The sequence below is a fragment of the Macrosteles quadrilineatus genome, unplaced genomic scaffold (assembly GCF_028750875.1).
Source record: "Macrosteles quadrilineatus isolate MER2022 unplaced genomic scaffold, UCM_ALF_1.0 Scaffold_2__2_contigs__length_208266976, whole genome shotgun sequence".
Lineage (NCBI taxonomy): Eukaryota > Metazoa > Arthropoda > Insecta > Hemiptera > Cicadellidae > Macrosteles > Macrosteles quadrilineatus.
Window position 1 is genome coordinate 140,738,256 of NW_026542595.1, and position 14,784 is coordinate 140,753,039.

The 14,784-nt window shown below is 31.9% G+C and overlaps 1 protein-coding gene across 18 annotated transcripts in view; it reads right to left on the minus strand.

The window, feature by feature from the left end:
- LOC128987958 (CUGBP Elav-like family member 1) overlaps positions 1 to 14,784 on the minus strand; it is a 696,992-nt gene that overhangs the window by 466,406 nt on the left and 215,802 nt on the right. The gene's annotated exons all lie outside the window — the stretch shown is intronic.

Here is a 14,784-nt window from a genome sequence, read left to right on the forward strand (position 1 = left end):
CAGAAGATATTTATGCTGGGCTGTATTATTGCTGTAGCTTTGATTGTGTTAAATAAATCAATAACTGGTTGGTAATAGAAAACCATGGTATAGAAACAATTTATAGTAAATTGTGTCGTTTTAACAGGTCTACATGTTACTATATATTTTTCAGGTCTGCAAATCACATAGTTTACAAATATTTTCTGACATCAGCTCCTTAATACTTCTTATTTAAAGCAATGCATTTATCTTAAATACAAATTCACCGCTAAGGTTCAAAAGATATTGGAGATGGTTTGAAGAGGAACTAATTTTCTAAAAGCTTTCATCTTGTTCATGTCATTTCCGTTCCCATTTATTCATGATTCTGAAAACTGTATCAGTTTATAACTTGATAAGTAGGCTTGTTAAAACGTTATCATTTTGATGCTTTCTTAAGTGAAAATACCTGATTGTCTTTAAAATAAAATTAATTTAATAATAGTTAACCATTAAAAAGGTTCAAAACTGGTCCAACCTGTTATTAAAGCTTAAAATACCTGGAACGAGAATGGTTTCGAACTATATTCCGAACTACAAACCCTACTTTACATCACTTATCGGTTGCAGGAGCGGAGCGAGCTGGTCTAGTGGTTAGAGCGCGGGTCTTCAGTTCCTGAGGTCCCGGGTTCAAACCCCGCCAAATATCCAATGGATTTTATCTAAGTAATATTGCAGCAACACCTATGTCTAACCTGAAGTAATGTGAAAACGACACCGTGCTTGTGCCTGCCCTTCTATGAAACAAAAAAACTACAATTTTTTGACACCTCAGGTTAAATATACCTTTTTGAAATCAAATTAAAAAAGACTGTTAGCTCATAATTTATTATTGCATAACTGTAAGTCATAATGTGGCATATTCTAAGCCAAGTATAAGTATTAGTAGTGTATAGAAGAAATTGAGATGATTTCCCTAGTGTTGCTGACAGACTAGCTATTGTAGCCAGGACCACTATACTGAAATCCAAATAAAATAATGATCAATAATGATGTACCAAAAACATCAATGAACTCATCAACTGTCACCAAAGTTTTTCACTTTTCCTCAATGATCGCATATATCTTGCATCTCCACTGTAAGTCATCATCAATCCATTAAACCCATCAACCTACTTACCCGTCTCGGCAGACCAATGTTGTGTAATCGTGAACCTCAGGGACAAACCTAAATAGTTCAATTACGTTCCAATCAAGCAAACGCCCCTAGAGGCCCTTACACTACTTAGTGGCCAGATCTCACGGTCGTAATACTAAGGCTGAGGCTCCAGAACCAACTGTAATAAGACACGTTATTGATAATATATGTCCTAAGTCAAACTAATATTATTTACATTGCATTATTTAGGATCAAGTACTTTAATTTGTCAAATAATTTGAGCTTTCCAGCATTATGTAATTTATTTACTGTGTTCACAATTAATTATTCTGGCCAATAATGTTAAATACTGTAATCCACATCGGTTTTTGGAAATAGATGGAAAATCTGCACAGTGGAATCCAAATTCGATAGCAGGCGGATTACATACTGATTTTCTTTCTTTTTCGCATCATATTACAACCAATAATTAAGCAATTTAGATGGACGGTTTATTATACTGGACTACATATTGTTGCAGTGTTGTAAACATATACCTATGTTGGAATGATTGAGTTCTTGTATAAACTTAAATTACAGGTTTACGCTATCCCTAATTGATGCACAAAACTAAAGTGAATTAAATTCCTCTTGAATTAATTTACGCAAACTATTTTAACTTAAATAAATGAAAAATTCAGGGACATAAAATACTATTTTTATAAAATACCTCAAGATTTAACAACTCTGGTACAAAAGTATTGACTGTTCAAACCGAATGCATTATTCGAGTACAAATCCTCTGAACAAAGCTGTGCGGATTACAAGTTTAATCAGCTAATGTGGGTTTCTTCATTTACATTCAATCTACTTCAATTGCTTCGGGTTGCATAACGCAGAACTTGGTTTTATATATTTAGCTTCTGCTATGCAATAATAATGATGAAGTATGGGTTTTCATATTTGTTCATTCATTACAAAAAAGTTTAACTGATTACATTAGATATTTTTTTATTGATTTTGAATCCCAATTACTCAATGTTAAAAAATTTCGAATGAGATATTTTGGTTTATTTTAGTACATGATCATTTAAGTGATACACATACACAAGAATATACATTTTTTTGTAATTATGGAGATAACATGTTTAATACTCAATACTAAGACTGAAAGAACTAACTGAAACACAAGAACATAACACATAACACTGGAAGTCGGTTATAAGTGATCCAGGATGGATACATTCAACAATTAATTGATGTGCTGAACAAATTGCAACACTGTTGATTTAGAAATTATATATATAAAAACAGTAAGGACAATAGGCAAGATACAGTTTATAATGCTTATACAGCAATGTGTTCAATCCAACACAAGGGCAAGTCTTAATAAAACTACCTCAATATTTGTATCCATGGAAATATATTGTTTTTAAAACATTATAAAATTCACTCAATCCAAAGTAAAGGAAGAACAAAAAATCCTACTAAATTGTCGACTGTAAGTAGTAGCAATCATTTAAAAGAAGGTACAAAAGGGGCTGACCAAACTTCACATACACTGAACAAAGTAAGCTGAAGTCAGAAACCTTGACTCAGAAACAGCCTCCTGCACAATCTGGTAACCTGCCATGGATGCGAAACACCAACCCCGGCCTTGCCATGGGTAAGTTTGTATTTATTCAGCAGTATTATGTGTGTAAATGTTTTTATTTATATGTGTTGGGGTCGTTGTAGTTTTATTTTATTAGGTGTAAAAAACTTGAATAGTCGCTACATTAATTTATTGTTAATTGATTGAAAAATTGATTCTTTGCCAAGTATTTTGCACTAAATCTTTTTGCTCGTAATTTTTGCTAATCAATCAATGCCATGCAAGCTTCTAAATATTGAAGATGCTAAATTTAATATAAGATAAGAACGTTTAAACCATTGCAACGATTTTTTTTATTTGTAGATTACTAATGGACTGCTAAAGGGCAATTTAGGAGACCTCAGCTGATAGCCCTACAATCACACTATACCTCGAGCTGGTCCCAACTCTCTTGCAAGATCCCACCATTTCTGCTCAGGAGGATTGTACATATCTAATCACGAGGCCTGGGAAACAAAAGATAAGTACCTCTTTGCTGTGTTTTAAATCATAGTTTTTAAAATAACATTTTAGTTGTAAGACCCTGATCATAGAGCAGAACATCATAATAATCGTCGTATGACAACTGCCCCAATGTGGGTGTTGTCCCGTGTGTAGCAGAGTCGTCTTCAAGTTGCTGGGACCAGTCTCGGGCGATGACAGGCAGCCAGGCAACATTGCGCGGCAGCAGTCGTTCTTCAGTACCTAATAATCGTCGTATGACAACTGCCCCAATGTGGGTGTTGTCCCGTGTGTAGCAGAGTCGTCTTCAAGTTGCTGGGACCAGTCTCGGGCGATGACAGGCAGCCAGGCAACATTGCGCGGCAGCAGTCGTTCTTCAGTACCTAATAATCGTCGTATGACAACTGCCCCAATGTGGGTGTTGTCCCGTGTGTAGCAGAGTCGTCTTCAAGTTGCTGGGACCAGTCTCGGGCGATGACAGGCAGCCAGGCAACATTACGCGGTTTGCAGCCGTTCTATAGTTTTAGTCATCGTTTAAAATCTGCGTTATGTGGCTGTTATCCAGCCTTTAGATAGAACCTATGTTTAAAGAGCTAACGGTTTTTGTATTGTTTCAGCTTATGGCTAGAAAATGTTTACTAATAGCCCACTGCGAAGGAGATGACTGAGTGTTTAAATAGAAGAGGAGCTTTCGATACGGCTTGGACTCAACATAGAAGGCTACATCGATTTTTCAAATTTGTCCTATGAGGTTGAGAAGAGATGAAGTCTGCAGCCAAGATTTGTTGGTGTGCAAGAGAGCAAAACAAAATTGTATCCTGGTTGATTTGTAGAACATGAGGGTCCAAAGGAACATGATATTCCAAGCAAAGGAAAAGTTGCGGTGACAAATCCTTTTACCCAAGGTGATTGCAGTGAACAGAAAGCTAGCACCCAATCCCGAGAGGCTGTAAAGATACAACTGCAGCTACCTAACAAGGCGACAATATTCATTGTGGATTGAACAAGAGCACCCAACTGCAGCCAATCACAACAACAACCATGGATGATGTCACAAAATGTTTCAGTTTGTAAATTTAAAGAACATCGAATAAAATTAAACGACCAGATAAAATTGTTATGTACCACTCATTTGTCATATCAATAGAATTTACATGACACTGGATTAAGATGTACTTTTTATAAGTATACTATTACCTTTTAATACATTATGGCGAAGGAATAAATCTGATGGTAAATACCTTATGCTTATTGTTTTAGGAAAACGAAATCCTCTTTGTTTATTTTACACTTTTTTAAGTTTTTTTTTTATTTAGAGCCAATAATAATAACATTGAATTATTATATTAAGGAAACTGTTGTTACTTTAACTTTATGGAGCAATGTATACTATCAGCTAAAAATTAAGTACTTGAATCAGGCGTATTTGTCCTGTTCGAATGTATTTTTTTAGTGTAGATAGGTCTTGCAGCCAGTCGGTTAGTGATGTCCTCAGTTGTTTCCAATGACAATATTTATTTGAGTAAGCAGCATCTCCCCCTGAGTATCTTCCCATTTAAAATCTAGGATCGCATAATTTTAAAAGGTTTTAAAATTGATGCGTAAATTTTCGTAAATAAAAGTCACAGAGAACATAATTTATCGTTAATAACCTAGCCTAATGGATGTTGCTTTAACTTTGATAACATATCCAAAACTGCACCTTTACACTACTGTTGGAATCCAAATGTATTGATTATATTACGTGACCTTTGAGTCATATATGAGAACTTAAACTCAAATTCAAATATCTATATTCTGACAGTTGTCACAAACTGCATAATAGCGTCAACAAAGATTTCTCTTAAACAAATCAAAACAATATTTTCATAGATAAAATCACATGGAAGAAGATCACTTTGATTTTCAGTCAACAAATAACCAAATGTAAGATGTGAGGTGTATCAGGATTATCAATAGCTCACTTTCTATCAAAACCACCAGTCACATCTTCAATTTGGATGTCCATGTAAAACAATTTACCTTGTATAGGCATGAACACAATTCGTTGGCGGTTCGCTATCTTCACGTTAAGTACGCGAATAACAACATAATATTATCAACAAACTATTGTACATATAAGCGTTGGTGGACATTTTGAATGTTCAATCAGGTTTAAAGTTTATTTACAAATTAATCTTTACAAACAGTGTTTTTAAAATCGGAAAGTTTCAGACCGTTTAGAAAAAATGCTACATATTATTTTTGCTTAGAAAAAGATCAAGTATTAAAAAATGATTTCCCCTAAATAGCAGGCAGTTTTCATCACAAACAAGTTTCTTCAGTTTTCGTCTTGTTAACAAAAATATTACATTATCTATGTACTAACATAGACAGACATTAAGTTCCATTAAATGTACATTTTAAATCTTTGTTTGATCAAATAAACATTAAGAATAACTGTACTTAACTTCTTGTCAGTTGTATGTTATAGTTGACTTAACAGTAGTTAATGTACAAATGGCAAGGCAAGGAAAACCCACATATCATAAAAACCACAGTCCAGTTAGTGAAGAAGAAACTTGTGGGTACCTTACCAATAAAATACTGTACTATATGCTAAATGTGAACTATGTTTTAATTGAAAAAGGAATTATGTTATGCGTACCAATAGAGTTTTATGCTTTTTGGAATAAATTTATTATTTTCATCATTAAATTAAACAAAATCGGTGTAAAAACATACACAAATTTTGATTTATTTTACAAAAGAGAGATTCATACTGTTACATACAAAATAATCGTCCATATAGTTTACTGTTATTATCTTTGATGATTATAATCTAACTAATTATTATCTATGATTATGTAAGATTGTGTTATAATTTGCAATATTAAAATGTCTTAAAATAGGTTGTCAATAATTATTATAAATCACTAAAGTCTAAATATACTCAAACTCTAATTTATCAAAAACGTGGGATGAATTGGACAAAATCGACCAAATTTATTTATTAATATTAGATCAAATGAAAGTTTTGATAGAAAAAATCTTACTAATTTGAATTCCTTTCCCATAGGTTAGTTTGTAAAATATTGTTTTGGAATATTTCAATTTTAAATCCCTGTTTCGGTGGCACCAGCTTGCGTGTTCATCGACCGTATAACATGTGACAACAGACATCCACCGACTCCCGCCGACACAACCAAATCCACATTTGATATTGTGACCAACTGACATATTATGTGTTGTGATCGTTTCTAACGTATGAGTCAGTGACCCATAATTAAGTGGCAAACAACTTCACCATGAATATAATACAACTGTTAAAAGTGTATCTTCACTAATTTTTTTTTCTATTTGATCTGAGTATTTTGGATTAACTACGTTCATCACACTTTTGTTACTTCACCATATCACTTTTGTAAAACTAGAGCCATGCCCTGACGCCAGTTTATTAGGCAAACTTTTTATTCATTTTAAAAATGCAAATATTTGTAATATTAAAAGAATTGTGGATATTTATAGGCATGCACTGTGGATGCGATACTCCCCAGTGTGGATTAACGTCGGCACGGGTGAGTGCTACGACTATCCACAGTACTACTCAATACCAATATTGGTCCAGTTAATTAGACCAATTCGTAATTACCAAGGCAAAAATGTGGTTCGGATTTCACTATAAACTGTAGGTCCCTTAATCGCCATTAGCTATTAATTAACATCTGTGTCTAAGGAATGTCGGCCTTAGTCACTAACAAGACTACAAGATCGTGGTACTCATCCTACACTCATCCATTCATACTTGGCTTAAAATACCTACTTTGTATGGTCGCCATTTCATAGAACAGTATTAGAACAGTATTAACAGAAAAATACGTGACGTATAAACGATATTACAAGAATACTTATGTATACTTCACCATTACAGCACGGAGTGTCTATAAGCAAAGTCAAAATGAAGATTCAATGAGCCTAGCCACCCGAGACACACCAGCACCCGCGAAATGCTCTATGAGTTTTTGTTTTTCTCGAAAGCTTCGTTACGACTTTACTTATTTTTAATATATCTAGGTCAAAATAAAAATTTTAATTAAAAATAAATCAAATAAAACACTAGATAAAATAAGTACATGTACTCATTGTTTTAAAGTAATAATAAAAGCACAAATATCTTCCTTAAGATGTGTACTGTACGGTGAACGTGAAATTGATTTCACAAAAAAAATGATTATTCTAATACCTTAAAATGCATTAGATACTAACAAGAGTCTTAGAAAGTTTTTTGGAACAAACTATAAAAAAAACACCGAATTTCACCAGGATGAGTTGTTTTAACCATAAAATACAAAATGATTTACATTATAAAGTAGAAAGACCTGAACATAAATACACCATGTATACGTAGGTGCAGATTCTCTGTACATCTGTTTAATAAACCACTTGATGGTACAGTCTGTCTGACATCATTAAGCCATCAAAGTAATACAAGCTCTCAGACAAGTCTAAAGCCATCAATCGGAGAGTCTGAGCCTTCTCTGCACATCAGACGATTAGGTAAAATCAACTGATATCGTGGAGATTTTACCGAGGTATATTAAATGTATAAATAAAAGTAAACTACTTAATGAAGTAAATACTTCATGAAGTAATACTTTCAGTCCTGTAATATTAAGCATAGATTAATATTGCAAACGAAAGTGATGGTGTTGTGATTTGTAGATCTTCTATTTCATTATTTTAGTGAAATGATTTTTTTTATTTTTTTTCACCTGACCATTAAAACTTTGTTACTGACACACTGTTCACTATACACTGACTATGTTCGTGTCTATTGAATTAATTTCGTATACAGTATAATGAAAAAAATTATCTCCCCATTGATTTTCATGACATCTACTTAGAAATGTATCATAACTGAACTGCCTAATTACACTGACAAAATATTTACTAGAACAACCAATATGATTGTTAAAAAACAATTTAATATGTTTATTGTATTTTTCTGTTTTATCGTAATAGGCCTAGAAAATGTTTGTCTTTGTGTAAAAATCAGATCAGTTGTGTTTTAAAATTAAATACTCGTATTTATCTGATACTTCATTAAGTTTTATTCTAATGAATATAAAGTTAAGTATTGCTATTTTGAATGAACAAATTAAATCCAACATTCAATTATTTTGATCACAATCAGTGGGTAAAAATTTGAAGTCCATTTCATTCAAATCATTGCTATAGAATTACAGTTAAATCTTCGATTTGTTTGTTTTCAAGTGCACTAATTATCGAAACGAATAAGTTCAGATTGCGTGTGCGGAGACTGCATATCTTGCAACGCAGAACATGTCTTGTCCAAGTAACTCTAGCTAAGGTAACTGGCAGCTTGTAAACTCTGTGTCTTGTCTGCAATACTTAAAAGGAAACTAAACGTATGAACCAGTCGTAACTGTATAATTGGTGCTTGATATAACCTTTATGAAGAAATAGAATCGAGTAATTCAATTCTTGTAGATTTTATTTTTTTGTCAAATACAGTACATTAGGGATTACAACACGCACGTACTATGGATGTTGGCGCAAAAGTAGCATTTTACATTCCAGACATAATTAAAAAAGTTTTTTGCGATTGGATTTTTAACACCACCTTAGGATATTTTTTCATTTAAGATTTCTAAAAAAAAAAAAAACAAGGAATACATAATGGAAATAAGATTAATAACATGTGTTACATACATATTAGAGCATCAAAACTGAAGCCGCACTTAACCTCTATGGTAAAGTTTTAGGACACATGTTGATCGCATTTCTGAATACTAAAATGATTTAAAATAATTTGTCATCAACCAGCACAAGTTTAGTCACGAAACTTAGCGTGTTGTTTAGTTAATTTACGCGATAGACTAACGAGTTTTGATAAGGTTTGTTATAAAAGTAACACCTTATCCAGTTTGTTAATTTTGTTTAACTATACGTAAAATTATGATACAATATGACAGTGATAAAATAAAACAAAAACACCAATAAAGGTATAGCCTAAAACGAACATGTTCAACAAAAACAACAACTATAATTTTTATACTTTATATTTTATTATATTCACCATACGTTAATATAAAAAAACCATAGCTTTTTGACAGTCATATATCAGAATTATGTGAAAATCAGTGCAAAATAAGTTAGATGTCTATTTTAAGCCATCAAAAAACAAAATGTTGTTTGCAAATACTTTTTATGAGTTGATCACTGAAACGGCAACCCTACTGAATGTAATACGAATCAAAAATATAGGAACATATAAATCTAACTTTTTTATATTCCATACATTATTTATGGAAAACCGTGCTTCTTTAGTGAAAAAGAGAGTTGAATCTTTGTAACTCCGTGTAACAAAAACGACAGGTATATTTTGTAAAATTTTCTAAGAAACCAATAATTTAAAGTCAAAAGGAACTAGTTAAATTATCTGAACTGATAAATTTATATGTTATAAATACGTACAGAAAAATATGACAACATTAAACAACAACAAACAAATAGTAAAACTCTTCAACTTGATTTACTATACTTCTAAATGCGGTAAACTGTGCATACAAATATTACATTGGGATTCCACGCTGCGATGAAATAATTCATCAAGTTTAAAACTCAGTCCTATTATGGTCTGGAAACACGCTACTTTGCATGTGACCCATCCTGTCCTTTGTCAATACTTAAGGGTTTAAAATACATTAAAGCGTGGATTTAAAACAATGTAATATTTTCAGATTAACACCTAACAAATATGTAGAGGGAAAATCATATTAATAGATGCAAATTTAAATGCATTTCCTTTTAAAAAACGTAACCCGATTAACGAGTAAAGCAAACACTGTTTAGGGACAAAACAAGTTCATGAGTTGGCAGTCCTGCTTCCTTTACTCCATTGCCAACTGATCAGCTGGTAAAGGAATCGTCACAGTGTTGTCTGCATGGTTAGTGTTGTTAGTAATGTATGGCAAATAATACACAACTCTGTATTTCCTCGAGCTCAAAGACTTGATATATGTCCAGAAAGATTTGCAGCATGGTTTCCAGTTACCTAATAAATCACCTAAAGGTCGTGAAAAATGTATCATATATAAATATAGTACTTATTTTTCTATAATAATTATTTATTTTTAACATATTTTGCGTTTTAGCGAAAATTCACGTTGAGTCTATTTTACAACAACACTAAACCATGAAGACAACAATGCAACAATTAATATCAGCTGATCGACAATGAAGTGAAGGAAGTAGAACCTCAAACAGTGAGTAGAGGTATGTCTTTTTAAATCTGGGTTGTGTTTAAAATTCACTCTGTACTGGATATTGAGTAGTTGATTTTTGTATAATGGCCATGGGTAATGGATAAATAAGCAAAATTGAAGTAAGTGTTACCGATAATTATTATGGAAATCAATATTTACTATAATGCTTATGGCGATTGGATAAAGTAATTTGGCGTAATTGGACCTTTGTCAACTTAAAATGACCTATTTATAATGGTATATTAAGTTTGTCCTTTTGGCTAAGTAATTGAAAGAAATCTACGAAATTTCCTAGTGATAAAAACAAAATATAACTTATTTTTTAGTTACTTACTTACTTTATACTTATATTAAGTATGTACTGAATACTCGTACATTCTACGTGTAAAATATGGTGATCAACGGCAATTATGGTATCAGTGTCTTAATGATATGTTAATATTTAAACATAGTTACGGCATTATTTTGAAAAAAATTCCGTAAACAACAGTAGGCCTATAGCAAATCGTCATAACCTTTTTTACGTTAAATGTTTTCCTAACAATACTATTAAAAAATATACACAAGTTGTGAATGGGTATTAAGCATTCCACGAAGATTACACATACACACATAGGTATGCTAATGCTAGAGAACATCAGTCGACTTCCCTGCTGTGATCATTGACCAGTGATTGGCAATACATTGGTACACAGCCAACTTGGCAGCCACAGTTGTTGTTGTGTTGGCATCATTGAGAAACTCACGCTTAATGGGGCTTGAATATCAACCATCTGTCTTATCTACAGGTTGGCTTTTGACTAATTAAAGATTGAATAAAGTTTTTTAAAAAAAAATTGTGTTGATTTTTTTCGAGCAATCTCTCAAATATTTAGAAGATTCTCCTCACCTGGCACTACAATTTAAGTTAGCTTATTACAAATTTTTGATAAAAGTAAATATTAATACAATATTTGCAGTACGACGAAAACTATTGTCTACAACTTCGTACAAAACTACCTTATTGGTCATATACTTTTTGACTCGGTTTTATTTTATTCACCAATCTTAATCCTGTTAAAAAACCAACTGCCTTAGGATTCTAAGACCTCTAAAGAGTACTCACTTTTTAAAGTATGTATAAAATATAGGTTACCTTTACAGGAAATGCAGAAACAAATTCCAGTTATATTTTAATTGAATTACCTAGTACGCTCACGCAACATAGCATGCAGTCTCGTAGTCTCCTGACTCAATCTTTACAGTAACAGACTACTGGGCTGCGTAAACTTTTACAAAATAGACCATTAAACTTTGATATAATTTCAGCCACTTCCGATCATTACATCTTAACAGATCACATGTTTCCACTTGTCAACAAATATAGGTATTAATTTTAGAAGAAAATTGATGGATTTTCTTGAATATTTTGTGCGTTTTTTTATGGTTGCAATTTATTATTTTACTGTATGTGGATTTTAATATTAAAGAATAAAACAATTACCTGAAAGATACAATTTAATAAATGTATAGTTTGTTACGGGATTCGAATTAGATACCTAATAACCTCAAGGGAATAGTCAGGTATGGTAATACAAAGATAATCATCCCTTCCAGTACACAGTTAGTCTATTGGGGTCAATATTGCAATAACCATTAACCTTAGACTATATAACGATTTAACGTTACCGTAAGAAATTCTGAACGGGAAAAGTTATTCGAATTCCTCACTTTCTTAAATTGGCTCACACAAAAACGAATAACAATATTGTTGATAATGTATAAACATACTCATTTTTTCAGATATGCAGTACAGTAAATGTTTTAGCTCCTGAAACGGATAGCGGATGTTTTGTTTAAAAGGTATTTGGGCAGTTTTAAGGTTTTGGATGCATTCGTTTTTAAATATAATATTAAAATATAACCACCACAGTAGGAAATAAACAATGTTAAATTTGTAGTGAATTTATGTTAGTTGTGTACAAATTGATTAGTCTTCTCTGTTTAGTAGTGGCAGTAGTTACGTCATGAGTTTTAATGATTTCAAAGAATCCCAAGTAATATGTTCCAACATAGAGTTTGTACAGTAATGCGAAATACTTCTTTGTCTTAAACACTTGTATATCAAGAATTGTGTCTATTTATATTAATAACGGGACAAAATTAATGTTATTTTTGCTATATAACGGCAAATTCAATATTATTTTAATTTTAACCAATAAGCACTTAACTCTAGATACATCATAAACATCTTCATTTTAGTAGGAATAATAAAGAAATGTTAACATTTATGCGAGAAAAGGTTCCTGCAGATGTTGTAATATTTCAAGGTAGTAAGAATCAATTGTCTGTAAGATATCGTAAACAATAAGGAATTATTTGAAAATTGGTATTATACAAATGACACGAACCTGATGTCAGCCTAAGCGATATCACATTCCACCTGGCTAAACACCGTCCGCTCCATCACATATTCAAAGTAAACCACCTACGTTAGTAGATATCATTTGCGACTTGAGTCCTACTTTGTTACTAGCAAAATAAAACTAAAGTTTTTCATAAGCATAACGTTGGATATTTACGTTGGACTTTAGGTGAATATAGGTAAGACCAGGTATTGGACGGTCCCCTAAGACTATATGAAAAAACAAATTAGGTAAAACAAGCAAAAACTAAATTTCCAGTTATTTTTATGAAGCAGGCCGCTATCAATCAATCAAATTATTTACCTAATTTAAAACACCTTAGTGATCATAAAACACGATTCAACCCAATTGGCGTGAGAAAAAGTATATAATTTAAAATTCACCGTGTAGTTAATGCTTTTAACTGTTTTATTACTACAGAAAAAAATATGTAATTATTTATCTACCTAAAGAAACTACAACAAAGAATTATATTTTCTTTAAGAGTATATTATTCGTATATTCAGCACTAGCTATTAAGTTATGTTTTGTTTAAAAGGTATTTGGGCAGTTTTAAGGTTTTGGATGCATTCGTTTTTAAATATAATATTAAAATATAACCACCACAGTAGACAGCTACAACATCAGTCTACTAACAACACGAATGTTTCTCCTTCGAACCCATAACGAGGCATCATTAGGTTATTTTCTTACAATGTCGGTGTTTTGAGAAATAATAGGCTATCATATAAAATGACGATAGTTATATTCTTCAAAAATATAAGCATAATTAGCTATATAATGATAACTTGTAACATAGGCCTAACTGATTTAGTTGTTCATAGCCGTGATTAAAATAATTTGTATAGCATAATGTTTATAAATTAACTAATAGCGTTATGCTACCATAAATTCCATTAAGAATATAACAATTAACAATTAGATTCATAAATTAACAAATAAGTAACAGAGTCAAGTTTAGATTTTACTTACAATTTCAATACAAAAAATTACACACCATGTCCTATTTTTTTTACATCGTTTTTGACCTACTACTAGTTTTAAATACATAAAAAGGTGGTAATACGAGTACGTCCACAGTGTCAAATACTGCCACGCTACCTAGCGTGTGAGTTCGGTACAACATTATAACGTCAAGTGACAGTAGAAGGGGTTATGTCGATGTAATTTGTCGTCAAGTAGGATGCTACACGTATTCGATTGAAAATACTACTTATGTGAGAGTGTGCGAATGTAATTTATAGAATATTGGATTTGAAAATCATACTAAAGCTAACAGGTTATATCACTTTATAGTACGGTAGATGTTCAAATATAAGTATACTACGCTGCCTTATTTCGCATTAATTTATCAAAATGTTGTTTGAGCTAATTAGGTATAGGCTTTTGTCATAATAGCGGGTTTTCTTTTTTGGATATAAAGATTTTGATGAAATAATGGAAAATAAACCACTTAAAGAAAGTAAAACAGAAATTAGTGCACTAACGTTTTACTGCATACTAACTACGTCAAACTGTAAATGTTAAAGTGGCTTGGAAAAAACGTTGACTCCTAGATACGTAAAAAAGGTCTTTGTCATATGTTTTCCTTAAAAATAAATGGAGAAGAAAAGCAAGATAAAACTATTATTACCTTAAGTAATAGTATGAATCTCTTGAAACGGGGAGTAACATATAGATTTTAATCAGTATAAATAATTATTTTTTGCACTACAAATACACAATAATCTACAATTATGTTTGAATGCTTCGTCGTCTCTTCACAAAAATACTTCACAGGTATATCAAATACAGAAAGCTAGCATTTAAATGTCTACAGAGACAATGTATTTGCACCAGAGCAGAGACGGATATTAGAACGGAGCGCAAGCCGAGCACATAAGGTTAGCCAGGTAGAAAGAGATAGTGCTTAGGCCG